Source organism: Felis catus, chromosome C1 (genome assembly GCF_018350175.1).
Source record: "Felis catus isolate Fca126 chromosome C1, F.catus_Fca126_mat1.0, whole genome shotgun sequence".
NCBI lineage: Eukaryota > Metazoa > Chordata > Mammalia > Carnivora > Felidae > Felis > Felis catus.
In genome coordinates, this window is record NC_058375.1 from 128,698,432 (window position 1) to 128,716,015 (window position 17,584).

A 17,584-nucleotide genomic window follows, 5' to 3' on the forward strand; every position below is an offset into this window, starting at 1 on the left:
CAATGTAAGCGAATATCTGTAAGCGAATTCTTAGTTATTTGCATATCCCAATGCTGATGTTCCAGACACATGCCGGACATGATCCAAGGAATGAAGAATATGTCTATGATCAGACCCAACAGTATACATTGCACTTTTTAGGTGCTAATTTAATGTTTGCTAAATGAATTAAGAATAACTGAATCAATTGACTAATCTTAATAAGCATGACTTGAATGTAATTGTTATATGCATAATTACTATATGTTCTATATATAATATACATAGAAAGGAGCTATCTTATTCCTGTGAATAAGCATCTGGATCGAAGTAGAAGTGCTTTTAATCATCAATGCCAAGGTATGGCATATTGAAATCTCTGAAAAGCACTCAGAGACTCATCAGGCTGCTCACTTTTCTGTTTCATTCATAATCCAGGTACCAGTCAAATGAAGCTTGATAAGAAGTGCTTTATTCTTAAAATCTAACCACTTTGTTGCTAACGGGATATATGTAGCAAAATCAGACCTTGTGGAATCAACTGCATTATACTTGTTTTATAATTTTTCTAAAAGCCGTATTTAGAATTGTCTCTTCCTGTTGTGTAGGTTGTTGTATTGGTTAGTATCAGTCATTACAACCAGCACAATAACTCCCTGCTTTGTTTGTTAATTCAGAGCTGTGAGGAGTCCACCATGACCAGGTGGCAATAACTTCTGGGTCAATGGAATCTTATTGTGTCTCCTAGTGGAAACACTGTTTCCTTCAGAACAAAGACCTATAAGGGCAGCAGAACATAAGATTGCAAGAGACAGGAAACAAATGTTTTACTAGTGAGTCACCAAGGGTAATAGTGAGTTATTCCACCCCCATTTATTCCTTCCCCTTGATTCCTGCCTATTGGAGAGACAGTATAAAAAATTGGGTGCTTATTCAGAGCATATACAGCCTTCTGTAAAATCTTGTCTCAGCCCTGCAAGGTATTAACACCTAACTGGTATTATAACTGAGTCTGCAAAAGACCTTTCCACCATTCTATCAAGCCAGCTGCTTCAGGACTGTGGGAAACACGGTATGACTAGTGAGTTCCATGAGAATAGGCCCATTGCAACACTGTTGTGAAGTGAGTTCCTTGATCAGAAGCAATCCTGTGTGGAATACCATGACTATGGATAAGATATACTGTAAGTCCATGGATGGTAGTTTTGGCAGAAGCATTGTTTGCAGGGAAGGGAAATGTATATCCAGGTTAAATATCTATTCTAGTAGTAACAAAACACTTCCCCTTCTGCGGTGGACTTGGTCCAATGTAATCAAACTGCTCCCATGTAGCTGGTTCATCACTCTGGAGAGTGGTGCCATATTGGGGACTTAGTGTTGGTCTCTTCTGCTGTCATATTGGGCACTTAGTGATGGCCATAGTCTGGTTGACATTGGTGAGTGGAAGTCCATGTTGCTGAGCCTGTGGATAACCATCATTCCTGCCACCATGACTACTTTGTTCATGAACCTATTCGATGATGACAGGAGTAACTGGGGAAAGAGGGATGACTGAGGTGACTGGTCTCCATAGAACAGATCATCCTGTCCATTTAATTGTTAAAATATTCCTTTGCTGAAGTCACCCTTTGGTGAGCTTTCACTTGGGACTCAAATATCTTCTCATTTTCCCCAATATAGAGAGGTCTATATATATCCCTCTTCCTCAGGTTTACTTTTCACCAACTTTGCAATCATGTTCCTTCCAAGACCCTGACCATACAGCAAAACCATTGGCCACAGTCCATGAATCTGTATATAATCACATATCTGGCCATTTATCCTTCCAAGCAAAGTGGACAACCAGGTATACAGTTTTATCTTCTATCTACTGGGAAGAGGAAGATACCTCTCTTTTCAGGGGTATCTCAGAATGGGACTATAATGCTTTAGCTGTCCATTTTTGTGTCGTGCCTATATATTGTGCAAAACCAGCTGTAAACTAGGCTAGAGTCTTTTCTTCTTCTGTCAACTGATTGTAGGGAACTCTCCATGAGACCATAGGTATAAGGTGGGAGAGAGCAGGTAGTGTAGCAGAAGTAGGAACCATAGATATTTGCCTACTTATTCATGTAACATACGTGTGCCTTCAGGGCCTACAAGGGCCCAGATATCTATATACGACTTACATTTGATGATACCTTACATTGTGGGTTGGTGGATTAGGTAACACCCAGTTCATGATGGGCATCTTGAGTTTCATGATAAGTTGGTGACCCATGATTAAGCCTTCATTCTCTACCAAGACACAGTATCAGGTGAGGAGGTGTTTCATTCAAATAATAGTTATGTGCAGAGAATGACAGGGCTTTGCTCCAAAATCCTAAGGCCTATCCCGTGACTCACTTATAGAAGCCTGCTAAAGCCTGCAAACAGTGTTCCTGTCTGCTACTGATACTTCAATGGCACTGAATTTGCTGGATAATGTGGCCCAACTGTCAGAACAGTATGCAGAGTAGCCTAGACTATTATAGAGATTTTTCTTATTCTGGTACCCACTAAAAACTAGCAGCTCTGTGAGTCTCTTGGCAAATAGGTGATACTAACACACTCAGATAAGGAATATGTTGCCTCCAAAATCCAAAGAGGCCCACTAGGTGTTGTGCCTAGTTTGGGTTGCAGGAGGGGCCAAATGCAAAAACTCATTCTTCCTCATAGAAAGGATATCTTGGCACAGCTCACACCACTGGACCTCTAGAAATTTCCCTGAGATAGAAGGTCCCTGAGTTTTTTCAAATTCATTTCTTATCCACTGATGTCAAAATGCCTGCCGAAATATCTAGGGCAGTTGTTACTTCCTACTCACTAGATCCATTCAGAATAATGTAATCAATGTAATGGACTAGTTTGCTATCTTGCAGAAGGAAAAGACAGTCAAGATGCCCATAAACTAAATTATGAAATAAGGCTGAAGAGTCAATACACCCCTAAGGACAGGAAAGGCATGTTGTTGGCCTTGCTACCTAAAAGCAAACTGTTTCTGGTGGTTTTTATTATTTTCAAATATACTATTATTTGGGGTTGGAGCTTTAAGAAAGAAATTTGGGATCACATCAGTTTATAACAATTACACTTTGTAAATAATTTCTAAGAACATTTATACATGTGAATTTTATTGGCCAGGTAGTTTTATTCAGGACTGCTATGAGGCTATATACTGACTGTAAATTAAGGGATGGGAGTGCCTCCTTAAAACATTTTACTTCCAAAATTGTTGTAATAATATGATCTTGTAATTATAAGACCTTTGCCTACTTTCTGCTGGAAAATTTCTGTAACATATCTTGATTAGCAATATGTACAGGAGTGAAATTTTTTAAAAATGGTACTTTTGTGTGGTGCACAACTTAATTCTATATGGTGGCCTAGACTTTGACACTTTGATACTAGGGTATCATAATGATTGGTTTTCATTGCAAAACCATTTAGTAATTTGCGAAGAGATGTGGCTCCTAAGGTATAGAATCTTACCACATAAATGGCAAATTATTTTATCTGTCCTCAAATAATTCTATTTTGGATTTCAATTTACATGGATTCTAGCTGGAGAACTGATTGTCCCTTAGACTAGGCAAGTGATTTTCTTGAGTTTTCTCTAAATTAGACACCAATATTAGAAAATTTCTAGTGTTTATTTGTTGGAAAACTTGTAATTTTAAAGTAGTGGGATGGGTCTCCAATTTTAAGATAGTGAAGGAAAGAAACATCTACTCCAGTTTTTCTTTAAAATAACTTCGAAACCAGCAAGGACAACATGAAACCATAATATAAAATTAATCTCCAGTAGATCTCTTTTATAAAATTGCTCCAGAGAACAGGAAGCACAATAAACTCACCTTCAAATAAATGAGGAGATATCTGTAACATCAATAACAATATATGATTTAGAAAGTGAATGGAGGGGCCCCTGGGTGGGTCAGTTGGTTAAGCATCTGACTTCGGCTCAGGTCATGATCTTGCACTTGAGTTCGAGCCCCATGTCAGGCTCAGTACTGACAGCTCAGAGCCTGGAGCCTGCTTTGGATTCTGTCTCTGTCTCTCTGTCTCTCTGTCTCTGTCTCTGTCTCTCTCCCTCTCACCCTCTCCTGATCATGCTCTATCTCTCTCAAAAATAAGCATTAAAAAATGAAAAAAAAAAAGGAAAGTGAATGGAGATATGGTAAAGTAGTTTGCAGAACAAGATTATGCCTAAGTTTGGCAGGGGTGAAGGTGTGGGGATGAAGGGAAATAAAGTGATTTGTCCTAGAGAAATCCAGAAAGGTACCATATCCTGCAGAAGGAAGTATGCAAGTGTGTGTGTGTGTGTGTGTGTGTGTGTGTGTGTGTGTGTGTGTGTGTTTTGGGGGTGGGAGAAAAACACAGGGGCTTTTGAAAGTCTGATTTAAGAGCAGTGAGCAATGTCACCCTCTTCCTATTCTTTTGGGAGCCTGGAGATGTATTCTCTGGTGATATAAAACCAGAAGAATTGTATACTTTGAACAACAGGCAGAGGAGAGTGGAGATGAAGTGTTAGCCTCAAATCAGGAGGATCAAAAGGAAGTCCAAATAAGGAATTAAGAGACCCTCAGTTCCCTTCTTCTACCTGCTTTAGCATGCTAGCCAGGTGTCTTTTAAACTTTTCAGTCCATGGATGCCCTATCAATCCAAAAACAGTTTAAATATAAATTTTCTTTGAGGAGCTTCTGAGTCACAGAGGGAGTATGAATTTAGACCATAAAATCATGGAAAGGCCAGCTTGGGGTTATAAATTCTCAGAAGAGACCCCCTCTCCCACCGCCATCCAGTGTTCGGTTTTAGATATGCAAGTGGCCTTGCTAAGGCATTTTGCTTTGCATGTTTATTTCTAGTTCATCCATACACCAAGGGCTAGCCTTTGTCATCATTATTGTTGCTATGGGGCCCTTCATAAGATTCTCCATAGCAGTACTTAAAGACGTGACAATGGAAACTGGGGCCTACAAGATTTGGTAGAAGCCTTCAGGATGAAGGTTGTCTTTCTTGTTTACCTTGCATCCTAAGCTTTTACTTTGTTTTGTGCTTTATGGATTATTTTCTTTGGGGGCCAGCCCAATGATACATTTAGAAGATATATGTTTTATCCATTTTTTTTCATATAAGAGGTCTTTTATGATTTCTAAGCCATTACACTGTTCACAACAGAGGAACTCCTTGTTTTATGTCATTGTTTGTATTGGTGACCTGGTTAATCATTTACAGTAAGAATACATTTATATAAAAAAGAAAGAAAGGAAAATAGAAGGGCAAGTAGAATTACAGCTGGAGCTAAATGTCTACACCACCTCCAAAGAAATGGGTGTTTGGGGTTCCACTGTCCTAGCTGCCCCATACTGTAGGGAGAGCCAGGTATCCTCCCTGCCCAGCTTCCAGTATTTAATCTGAATGAAGAAGGCATGGTAGCTCAATATTTATGGCAAATGAAAATATCAGAGGAATAAACTTCAGTATTCTCACATATCTTGAGGAAACTTCCTTTAAATGGTACAATTTTAGCATAAAAAAGAAAAAAGTTAAAGATATTGGCAGTCCTAGAAGGGGACTGAATTTGTCTGTGGACTGATATGGTCTGATTTACACTATTCACAGTGACTATTTTAAAACTGACCAATGGCCTTGCCAGTGTGTTTCTTTTGGACAATACTTTTCCTTTATAAGCTTGTGAGTATACTCTATCATAAATAGGAATGAGACATAGATTCCACTGTGATAGAGGCATAATAGGTGCTGGAGATCAAAGCTGTCCTGCTTCAGATATCCTTGACTTCCATGAAGTACCTGTATTCTTCTTTGGTTTGTTTTCACTGAGTAATATTTATGTGGACCAATGCAGGCAGAACTCTATCTCTGTCAAATCTTTTTGTTCTTCCTTAATTTTTGTCTCTGAGAGAAGCAAAGTCTGCTTATACAGTAGTTTTGATGGAATCTGTGTGTTTTCTTTGCATCCAAGGGATCTCTTTAAATAAAGGTCTTTTCCAGAAAAAAAAAATTGGCAAAATAATCCAATTTCAAAATGAGTTTCTTAAAAAGGAAGAGGGTTAGAAATAGGCAAGAGCTAAGGAAAAAAAAAAGTAGTCTAAACTCTAATAGTAAAACAATAATACCAGGTATTCAAAAATGAAAATTCACATGAAATATGTATTTGTGTGTGTCTGCCATTTTAGTAAAGTAGGCTTTATTTTACGTTATTTCCTTCTTTTTTTAAGTTTTAATTTAAATTCTAGTTAGCTATCATGCAGTTTAATATTAGTTTCATGTGTACGATATAGTGATTCAACACTTCCATACATCACCCAGTGCTCATCACAAGTGCACTGCTTAATCCCCATCAACTATTTCACCCATGCCCCCGCCCACCTCCCCTCTGGTAACCATCAGTTGTTGTTGTTTTTTTCCTATAGTTAAGGTCTGTTTCTTGATTTGCCTCCCTCTCTCTTCTCTCTCTCTCTTTTTTTTGCTCATTTGTTTGCCCATTTGTTTTGTTTCTTAAGTTCCACATAGAGTGAAGTCATATGGTATTTGTCTTTCTCTGAGTGACTTATTTCACTTAGCATAATACTTTCTAGCTCCATCCATGTCATTGCAAATGGCAAGATTCCATTATTTTTTAATTGCTGGGTAATATCCCACTGTGTATATATTTATCACCTCTATTTTATCCACTCATCAGTTGACGGACATTTGGGCTGTTTCCATAATTTGGCTATAGCAGATAATTTTGCTATAAACATTGGGATGAATGGATCCCTTTGAATTAGTATTTTTGTATTCATTGGGTAAATACCTAGTAGTGCAATTTCTGAATCGTGGAGTAGTTCTATTTTTAACTTTTTGAGGGAACTCCATACTTTTAAAAGGCTTTTAATGTGTGATTAAATCTTTAAAAATTGATTTATATACTTTTTGTAGGATTATAAAAATTATATAAATATAAACTATATATCCCTATCAAACAGGAAAGAAAGATATTACATAAGCTGAATTAAGAGGAAACTACTCATATTGTAGGTCCAAGTACTCTAATTTTATGACCAAAAAATGTTCTTCTCTGGTTATATTGTCTTCATGGGGAGAAAGTTAAAGATATTGACCCACTACCAGCCCCTTAGCCAACATTTGCCTGGAAAACACACAGAAACACAATAAAACACATACATTTTTAATTTATTTATTATTATTTATTTTAGAGAGAAAGAGAGAGAGATATTGCAAGCAAACAGAGGAGAGGGACAAAGGGAGAGAGAGAGAGAATCTCAAGCATACTCCATGCTCATCAAGGAACCTGATGAGGGGCTCTATCCCACAACCCTGGGATCATGACCTGATCCCAGAACCAAAATCAAAAGATGAATATTTAACTGAGTGAGCCATCTAGGTGCCCAAAAAACATAACATTCTGAAATAGAGAAATAATTATGGCCTGTTAATAAAATGTTGAAACAGTCAGTCAACTAGTCATGTTCTTTCTGATACCAAAAATCTTTGCATTTTAAGAAAGGAATAGAGTATCTCTAGTCTTTTTTTTAAGTTTTTATTTTTAAATTTTTTTAATGTCTATTTATTTTTGAGAGAGAGAGTCAGGGCATGAGCAGGGGAAGGGCAGAGAGAGAGGGAGACATAGAATCCAAAGCAGGGTCCAGGCTCTGAACTATCAGCACAGAGCCCAACGCGGGGCTCAAACTGATGAACCATGAGATCATGACCTGAGCTGGTCAGGTGCTTAACTGATTGAGCCACCCAGGCGCCCCGGGTCCTCTTATTCTCTAGATGGAGAAAGTCATAGTAATTCAACCTTATAAGTTGCTCACATTTTGTCTTTTTCATATTTATCTACAACAAGAAAAAATAGAAATCATTTTTGTAGATTCACAGAAGAAAAATATATAGGCTTAATCTATATATTTAAGCCTATAAGCCTTTAAGCTCTGGCTTAAGCCAGAGATAGTCTTTTCTATTTTTGTTTTATTTTTGGTGTGGGAGGAGATAGGGGAAAGTTTGCTGGGAAGGAAAGTGGAGTAATTTCTGTTTAATTCAAGGAGAACAAAATAAGCTATGAATTGTGGGCATTTCCAGTAGAGAATGGGGGGTAACTGTAGCTGCCTCAGGAATTCCTTCCACAGATGTAACTGTTTCTTAAATGGGCCAAGACATGTGATGGTATCTTTCTTGTCAATTTCAAGAAGCCACAGCATGACACCAGTTGAGATCCCAAATCAGTGTACTAAGGTTTTCAATCTAGGCAATGAACAACACTATTTTCAATAACTTGTGATATCATTTTTAATAACTGCTCATGTCACAGGAAAAATGATCAGACCCCAATATTCTTTGTATTAAAGATCATTCTTGGGGTGATTTCTGACTTCAGTTCTGACTTCAACACAGGAAGAACCAATTGGAGGACATCATGTTTTTTTTGTTATCTTATTAATTAGCACCTGATTAAAAATGAGCAGTTATAAATATTTTTTAAGGAACTTTAAAAACATCTCCTCCAACTATGGTCTTTTTAAGTGTGAAAATACAAGGAAGTTCAGGATAGAATGTAGAATTAAAGTGACAGTGTAGGGCAACTCTCTAAATTAAAATATCCTCAGATTTTAACAAAAGAATGGTTTTTATAATACCATAGGCATTGGTTTAAAGAGTAAAGTGTTAAACTTATAGCAAAGATTGCATTTTTATATAAGTGAATGATGATTCTGGGAGTTATTTTATATTTCCTTTTCATGTTTTAGAATAAGATTAGCTTTGGAGCTTTCATGGTTGCTGCAGGTAGAATATGCACATTTTTAAAAAATTGGCAATAAATTAAAACTAAATATTAAAGGAGGTGAGTGACCTAAGGCATGATGCTTTAGTAACACATTATTAACTAAATGCAGATTCAGAGATGTTGTCTTTCACCAGCCTCTCCATTTTTTTAACATAAAAGCTGTAATACAAAGTACAAAGTAACTCTGAAGTCCACCTACTCACATCCCTAGCAGATATTTCCCTGATGAAATGGGTCTCAGGGGAGGGAATGGGTAAGGGGTAATTTTTTTTATTTTTTTCATTTGAGTGATGCAATCATTTGCTAAACTCGGAGCAATAATTTTCTCTTCTGATTGCATGGCTCTCAGTTACAGAACTATCTTCCCTTCAGGAATGTTAATATGAATTTCAAAGTCTACTGCAGACTGTGTAAATGTAATAAGATTATACTTCTCTTGTCCAAGACCTGAATTCAGTCTCTTCAAATAGATGCGAATCTCTTGGCTTCCCTTAGCTCTCAGGTTACTAAGGTCAAAGTATTCATTTCTGGTTATCCCAGGAGCCATCTTAGGATTGTGTCAGAAAGAAGTAATGTTTGTACATTTTTAAATAAAACAGAAATTCCATCAGGCAGTCTAGTAGCAGTGAGAGGAGGAGGAGTCCCCGCTCACTGTAGAGGCTCTGAAAACTGACAGAGGAGCATCAAAACTCAGACAAACCACTACTCTCAGTTCAAATAGATACCAGAGTTGCAAAACAAGTACCTTTTTAGGCCAACCACAGTTTGAACCCAGATGCATGAGGAATGAGAATTAAAAACCTATTAAAGTCAATTCAACTCAATAGGTCCATAGAATGATCAACCTCATAGCAATATATTGAAAGTAGATACTAAAACTAAGAAATTTAAGGTTCACTGAGGTTTTGTAATTATATCACAAGGAGTTCTGAAAGCCTATACCAGAATATTGACTTTGGGAATGCATTAGAAAGAATGAGTATATATATATATATATATATATATATATATATATATAGGCATTTAAGAAAAAAAAACAGTGGTACTTAGTCACCAAATATATATACAGAGCAAAGGACAGTGACAAATTGAAAAGATCCAGTAGTCTTAGACCAATGAGAATGGATAATTTTGACACAAGAAAATTGACATAATCATTTTTAGGAAAATAACATATATTTTGAAATCACATGCTTAAAGGTTGTAGCTGATGTCAATTCTCCAGGAGAAAGGACAGAGAAAGAGTAGAAGCCTAACACCTAGAGGCAATCCCATGTGATGAAAAGAATGTTCCTTCTCTTTGGAATGTGAAGGGCGGTGGCTCAAACCACAGTTCTTCTACTCACTACTTATGTGAACTTAATCAAACAATTTAACCTATCTATGCCTCAATTTTCCCACCACAATGGAAATGATTCCAGTTTCTTGCTGCTTTAACCAGTGTTTATAGTTGCTCACAATGTGTTAATTTCCTTCCCTTTTTCAAAGCTTGGAAGATAGGAATATTTAGGGTACAGGGAGAATGTGAATATTGTAAAACATAGTTTATTAGGTAAGGGGAAATGAATGGAAAGATTCATTGATTACATGAAACAAAAAGGCAGTTCTGTGACCAAATGATCTTCCTCTTAAAAATTCTCAATGTAGAATTAGCATATTGGAAGTCTCTTCGAAATGCTGCAGTGAAGAAATTTATTATTTTTTTAGCAGAGAATTTGCCCAAACCCATTTGCCCATAGAAGGTATTTTCCACAAAATACCAACATTTTTTTTATGTTACTGAGAAATGTGGGTTCAGTATCATAAAAATCAGAGGGAGGATTTTTTTAAAGAAATGTATATGTGGTATTGCCAAACGTTTTAGAAATAACTGTGTAAATAGAGATGGGAGAAAGAATTTGACTACTGACTGAACATAGTTTCATATTCAGAGTCTAGTCTCAGTGATTTAGTTGTAGATGAGAAACAACACAGTTTTTAGATCAAGATCTGAGAGGAAATGGATATTTTATAGATGATGTTATAGAATATTTGTCAAAGAACACAAGGAAATTAGTAGCATTATAGCTCTGGGTTCAAAGAGCACATAGAGGACCACCCTAAACAAATACGAAGAAAAAATAGAAATAAATGGTTAAGGAAATATATTGAAGGTGTTATAAAGAGAGAACATATTAATATGAGTATGATTCTGGAAGGATGGAGAGGATTATACTGAATGTAGAGATAAATTCAGGAGTTGGAAAGAAGAAGAGTCCTTTTTCTCTTCATTCTAAACTCTGGAGGAGGAGCCCCTGGGTAGCTCAGTCAGTTGAGCATCAGACTCTGGATTTCAGCTGAGGTCATGATCCCAGGGTCTTGGGATCAAGCCCTGTGTTGGGCTCTGCACTGAGCACGGAACCTGCTTTGGGAAGCTCTCTCTCTCTCTCTCTCTCTCTCTCCCTCTGCCCCTTCTCCCCCACTTGTGCTCGCTCTCTCTCTCTCTCTCTCTCTCTCAAATAAACTAATAAAAACTCTAGAGGAAAATATCAGGACACAAATACAAGAGGAGTGAGGAAGAAAGATGAGAGAGTTTTTACAAAATGGCTTTCCCAGTAGTCACTCATGATCTTCTAATTTTAAATACCTCTGAAGGGTCTCCCTTTCTATTTGAGACTCCCCACTCCCCACTCCCATGTCCCAGTTTTCTCTCTACCTCTCTTGAATACTTAGATCCTAATCTCTAAACCTGACTTTTCTTCCTCTATCCAAATCTTATATGGCATCATTCTCTATACTTCTCTTTGCTATTGTCATCCCTATCCATAATGTCTGCCTGGAGAATCCTGACTTTCCAGGATTTAAGCTCCAGAGATGATCACCAGGTCTTTGTTTTAAGGCAAGTGTCTCTCTTAACTCCAGATTAGAATTTTCACCTGCTGAACATTACTCACCCTGCAGGCAGAATACTGTTTAAAATCATTGTTTCAAAAATTGTCTTACTACCTCCAGAAACTGGATTTTTCTTCCTGAGTTTTCAGTGTCAAGTAGTTAAATCACTCTCATTCATTAATAAAGAGGGTCAGCCATCAAATCCTAGCAGCTTCATCTTTCTAAGGCCTCCACAGTATCTTCCCTTTTTTCTAGATCACTGTGAATGTATTCTGGGTTTTGTAGTAACTTTCCAGTGGTTCTCCTTATATCTAGGTATATGTCTTATTAATCCATACTTGCTTTGAAGCCAGGGCTATCTGTATAGAGTAATTCATCTGATTTTATCATTCACCTACTGAAGAACTTTCTCTGGCTAACCTTTTTCCCGTTTGAAGCCATGACTATGTGCCCTAAATATCCTCCTAACCTAATACTCTGTTTTACTTCTCTCAGTGTTGTCTCCCAGAGTCCCCCTGGTTAGCCATTGCCCAAGTGACACTTATCATCCACAAAGCATTCATTAATGTCAGGCTTCTTCTTCAGCCCGGAAATCTCCTTCTTATCTTCCTCCACTTGTTCAGTTGCGCACCTCCTGGTCCCATCTCAGATATTACCTCCTTCCCCACATAATTCCATTCTTTCAGTTGTAGTTAAACACTTCCATTGTGCACTCCCTATTTACTAGTACTTTATGTGTTGTGTTATATAATGCCTTAAAAGTCCCCTCTTATTGTATGTTTCAGATCTCCAAATGCAGAGAATGTACCTTATGCACCTCTCTATCACCAGTGCTCCCAAATAGCCCTGTACTATATATGTAATAGTTGTTCAGTAAATATCGGCTCAACAATTATTTTGTGTATCAGAATAGGAAGTTCAGAACTTTGGCAAAAATATGATACACATATAATTCATATGTAATTTTGTTTTTTAAAAGCAAAATTAAAAAGTATACTATATTAAAATTACTATTATAAAATATTCTATCTATGCTTCAATCAAATAATGGTAAAAGGAACTGTGCTTATGGGAGTTTAACTCCTAGAGAGTAGAGTCTGAATAACCTTTACTCTAGAGTATGCATATTTTACAAAGTGTTTCAAAAGTATATTTCTTGTGTAAGATAATGAGATGATGATAAAATACTTTACCACCTGACGTCAAGATCATGAATTAAACTTGTATAATTATCAGGTTCCTCTCCTAGAACTTACAAGAAAATGAGAGGATTTTGTCTCTTACCCATAGCAGACCTGCTGAAGGTGTTGTTTTATTTTCTCTAGAGTGGTGGTTTTCCACATGTGGTGTGGTGACTTTGCCTCCCGGGAACATTTGGCAACATCTCGAGACATTTTTTTTTTTTTAACGTTTATTTATTTTTGGGACAGAGAGAGACAGAGCATGAACGGGGGAGGGGCAGAGAGAGAGGGAGACACAGAATCGGAAGCAGGCTCCAGGCTCTGAGCCATCAGCCCAGAGCCCGACGCGGGGCTCGAACTCACGAACCGTGAGATCGTGACCTGAGCCGAAGTCAGACGTTCAACCGACTGAGCCACCCAGGCGCCCTAAGACATTTTTGATGGTAAAGACTAGGAGGCAGGATGTACAGCAGGCAACATTCTGGCATATCAGTAATGCCAAGTGTGAGAAATTCTCCTTCAAGAGCCAAAACTACAATGTTGGCTTCACTTTCTCTTGATTAAACACATGTAATTTTAAAATACTTTATCATTTAAAGGACTAATTGGAATGCTGCTCATATAAATATTTCTTACAATTGTGGTCAGGTTAACAACATAAGCTAATTGGCTAACTGTGTGTATAGCTGTAAAATAATTACAAACGCATTTAAAGCCAGAGTCGTACTAAAGGCACGTTTAAAGAATTTGTTTTGATGTGTAGATCCAGAGCAGTTCAGAATTTGCAATTGGATGGAAAGTGGTAATAATGACAATTGCAAAACTGCAAACTCATAATTAAACACTGAAACACTTATACAGACTGAAAATTTGAGTACTCTGCCATCTTATCAGCAACTTTCCTTGAAAGTCTGGGTTTTGGAGTGACATGAATGGTATAATTATACCTTACATAAAGAGCTATTTATTCTGTGTTTATATTTTGGAAGCTAAGTTTAATTTGTAATGGTATTATTGTAACAACCTAATCAACTGTTAACACAGTTGGCATTTATTGAGTACTTTTTCTTCCTTGTATTACCGGAAGGATAACTTTGTCACCACCACCTTTTATCTATTAATATTGTTTCCATATTAGGCTACGTATTCCCTGAGGCTAACTACCAATATTTTTTGGATGTAAAGATCCTCACCTTTCCCTAGTGTCCAGCAACAGTTTCATCATCCCAGTTCATTCTAATTGCTCTGGACCGTGACTTCATTGTGCAGACCTCACTCTGCATTGGCCTTTTTATGTAGAACGTGACTTGCTCATCACTCGTTTCATCTTGTGGGTTAAATATATGCATTATCACTCCTAGGTCCACTACAACCCAGTAGGAGCAGTGAATTTTCTTATTTCTTAATGGAACTATGAATCTGATTGCTGCTCTCTTCTGGCCAAGGTGTAGGTGGCATAATTTCCAAGCCAGTCATTAAGACTAGTCTCCTGGATTTTGAATATTGAGTGAATCGTTTGTGGTGTTTTTAATTTTCTTGATATTCAAATTTAAGAACTGCCCTAGTTTTGTATGTTTACTTGATCTTTGAGATGTGGTATCATTATTTTTTTCTCTGGTTCTGTGAACTATCTCATACCCTTCATTCTCCCTACCTTTATCTCTCTGTCTCTCTTCGTCTCTGTCTCTCTGGCTCTTCAGCTTAAGTTAACCAGAATTGGTTCTCTCAGTTGCAATTTTAAATCCTCAATACATATCAATACTCCAAACTTGCTTTTCCTATATTTTATATTAAAAAGAATGACATTACTTTTATTATTCTAGAATCTTCCCAATTCTTAACTGATCATATCTTGTTGAGCAGAACATTCTGTAGATTCTACCCCAAATCTCTTCTTTTCTCTCTCTTCTTACTACTGCCAGTTTAGTTCAACCATCTCTGGACTACATCATATTATTTTCAAAAACTCTACCTGGTATTTCTAAGTGATTATTCTAGAATTAATATTTCATTACATCACCACCTGTTTAACATTTTTAATACATCCCTGTTACTTCTGAAGCATGACACATAGAAATATTCATGATCTGCCCCTACTTTCATTTCTTACCTTAACCTGGTCCTACCCCTGTCCCCCACCTCTTGTGTGTAAATCTGCTGCACACTTAATTTTCCCCAGGTAGTTTTTCCTCTCTTTTCTTTGCCCAAACTCTACTTCTGTATGAATGAAAGATTCTTTTCCCACCTCGCCAAAACAATCTTCTTTAGGACATTTTTAGTGCTAGTTGAATTATTGGTTTACTTATCTCACTGTTATTGATGGGTTGAAATTATGTTTTCTTCATCTTTGTAACCCTAATCCATAGCATCTGGCACATTCTTGGCACCCAATAAATATCTGGAAAATAGATAACATTGCTCTTCTTTTGTTGTGGTCATGGAATTCTACCTAATAATGACTTTTTTACTTTTTTATTGTGGGAAGAGTTTCAAATATACTGTGTGTGTGTGTGTGTGTGTGTGTGTGTGTGCGTGCGCACGCATATGCATATATACATACACATACATATATATGTGTATACACACATACATATTAAATAATTATTAACATACTACTTTTGTGTTTCCCTTATTCCCCCTCCTCTTCTTGCAGTGACATTGCTGATACTTGCTCTCACATCTCACATGTTATTTCTAGTATGAGTTTGTTATTATCTCCATTTTCTTTACATCTCCTTAATCGAGTCATTATAGAAAACAACAGTCTGTTCCAATTAAAACACTAGCACAGCAAGCAATATCATAACAACAGAAGCTAAGGAAATAGCTTAAATAAACAACACAACTTACAATTGAATATTTATTTTTCTATTTTACCTAGTTTCCAATACTATATTTGAATGATAGATTCTTAGGCTTCACAGATGCCTATTTTTTTTTTTTTTGCATGTGTTGCCTCTATATGATTCCCTTGGGAATTTTGAACTTTGCTATATATCATGCCCCTGGCCCTCAAAGAGTACACAAATACCACAGGCAGTGAAAAACATAGTAGATTAAATAGAACATCTTGCCCTACTGAAATGGAGAAATGTTTTTAGTTACTGGAAATTCTAGTCTTATATTTCTTTAAGTGTTGACATTCATGTGACTGTTTTGTTTCCATTAATCTCTGAAGTCCAAAACACTTTATCTTCTGTTGGCCAAGCTGGGTTAGGCTTTGTAAATCTGTGTCCTATATGACTTGACCTCTTTCACTCTTTCACTCACTGATGACTGAGTTCTCCCTTTGAATTTTGTTTATAATTTTTTTAATGTTTATTTATTTGAGATACAGAGAGAGTGAGAGAGAGAGATAGAGAGAGAGAGGGGCAGAGAGAGAGGGAGACACAGAATCTGAAGCAGGCTCCAGGCTCCGAGTGGTCAGCACAGGGCCTGATGTAGGGCTTGAACTCATGGACTGCGATGCAAGATCATGACCTGAGCCATAATCAGACACAACCGACTGAGCCACCCAGGTGCCCCTGAATTTTGTTTTAAGCTATATGCTTTATGGCTATCAATAAGTCATGATACAGCATTTTAACCCAGAACACCAAAAGTTAAATACCATTGTTTTCCTGCTGTAAGTGGTTCAAGATTCATTGAGAAGGTAAATCCATTTGGCATGGGAATTTTTTTCTTCACATATGTCATATCGCAAACCTATATCTAAATATTCTCTATTGATATATAAGCTCCTAGATTATGAAGAGAATTCATGCCAGGGAAACAAAGAAAAAATTATATATAATATGGAATAACATAATAATTTTATATAATATATAATTATATAAAATATTCATTATTGTTGTTATATTATAAAGAATTGACTCACATGATATGGAGGCTGACAAATGCCAAAATTTGTAGTGGACAAGACAGAGATGACTCAAAATGTCCAGTGGTACAAGTTTAGATCTGAAGGATGGATGCCTTCAGATCCATCTGAAGGATGGATGCCTTAGGACACAGGAAGAGCCAGAAGGAAACAATGTTCTGGCTCAAACAGGCAGGAAAAGTTCCCACTTACTTAGTCTTTTTGCTTTATTCAGGATTTCAACTGATTGGACAAGGCTCACCCACGTTGTGGAGGTCAATCTGTTTTACTCAGTCTGCCAATACAAATGTTAATCTCACCCAGATACATCCTCATGTGTATACCCAGAATAATGTTTGACAAAATATCTGTGCACCCTGAGGTCCAGTCAAGTTGACACAGAATTAACTACCACAGTTATCTAGTCCCTAGGGAGAAGCTTCAGTGACTAGAAATTCTTGGATATTATGACTTTCTTGCTCATTTCTTGGTCCATTCTAATAGACTCAATGCTCCTTAACTATAAAACTCCGACCTTTTTCAAACTATGAGATTCAAATATTTGAATCATGTTTACTGCTTTGCCTTTTCTGTTTTTATCTCCAGGGAACTTTTTTATTATTATTCTCATAATGCTTAGATCTGTACATTTGTTTAGATCTGTTGTATTTTCCAAAGAATTATAGATGTGAAGGTTGGAGATCTCAGAAAATAAATAGTAGGATGACCCCACTGTCTTACCATCCTTTCCCCTGCCTTTACAACATACGTTATTGGTAAGCATACCGAGTCTAGCTTGGTGAGATTTGAGAATTTTTCTCAAAACCACAAATTTCAGGTAAGAAATACTCAGATATCTAAAGG

General features: G+C 36.9%; 1 protein-coding gene across 8 annotated transcripts in view; it reads left to right on the forward strand.

Moving 5' to 3' along the window:
• The window catches only part of THSD7B (thrombospondin type 1 domain containing 7B), a 1,583,202-nt gene that overhangs the window by 1,236,082 nt on the left and 329,536 nt on the right, over nt 1-17,584 (forward strand). The gene's annotated exons all lie outside the window — the stretch shown is intronic.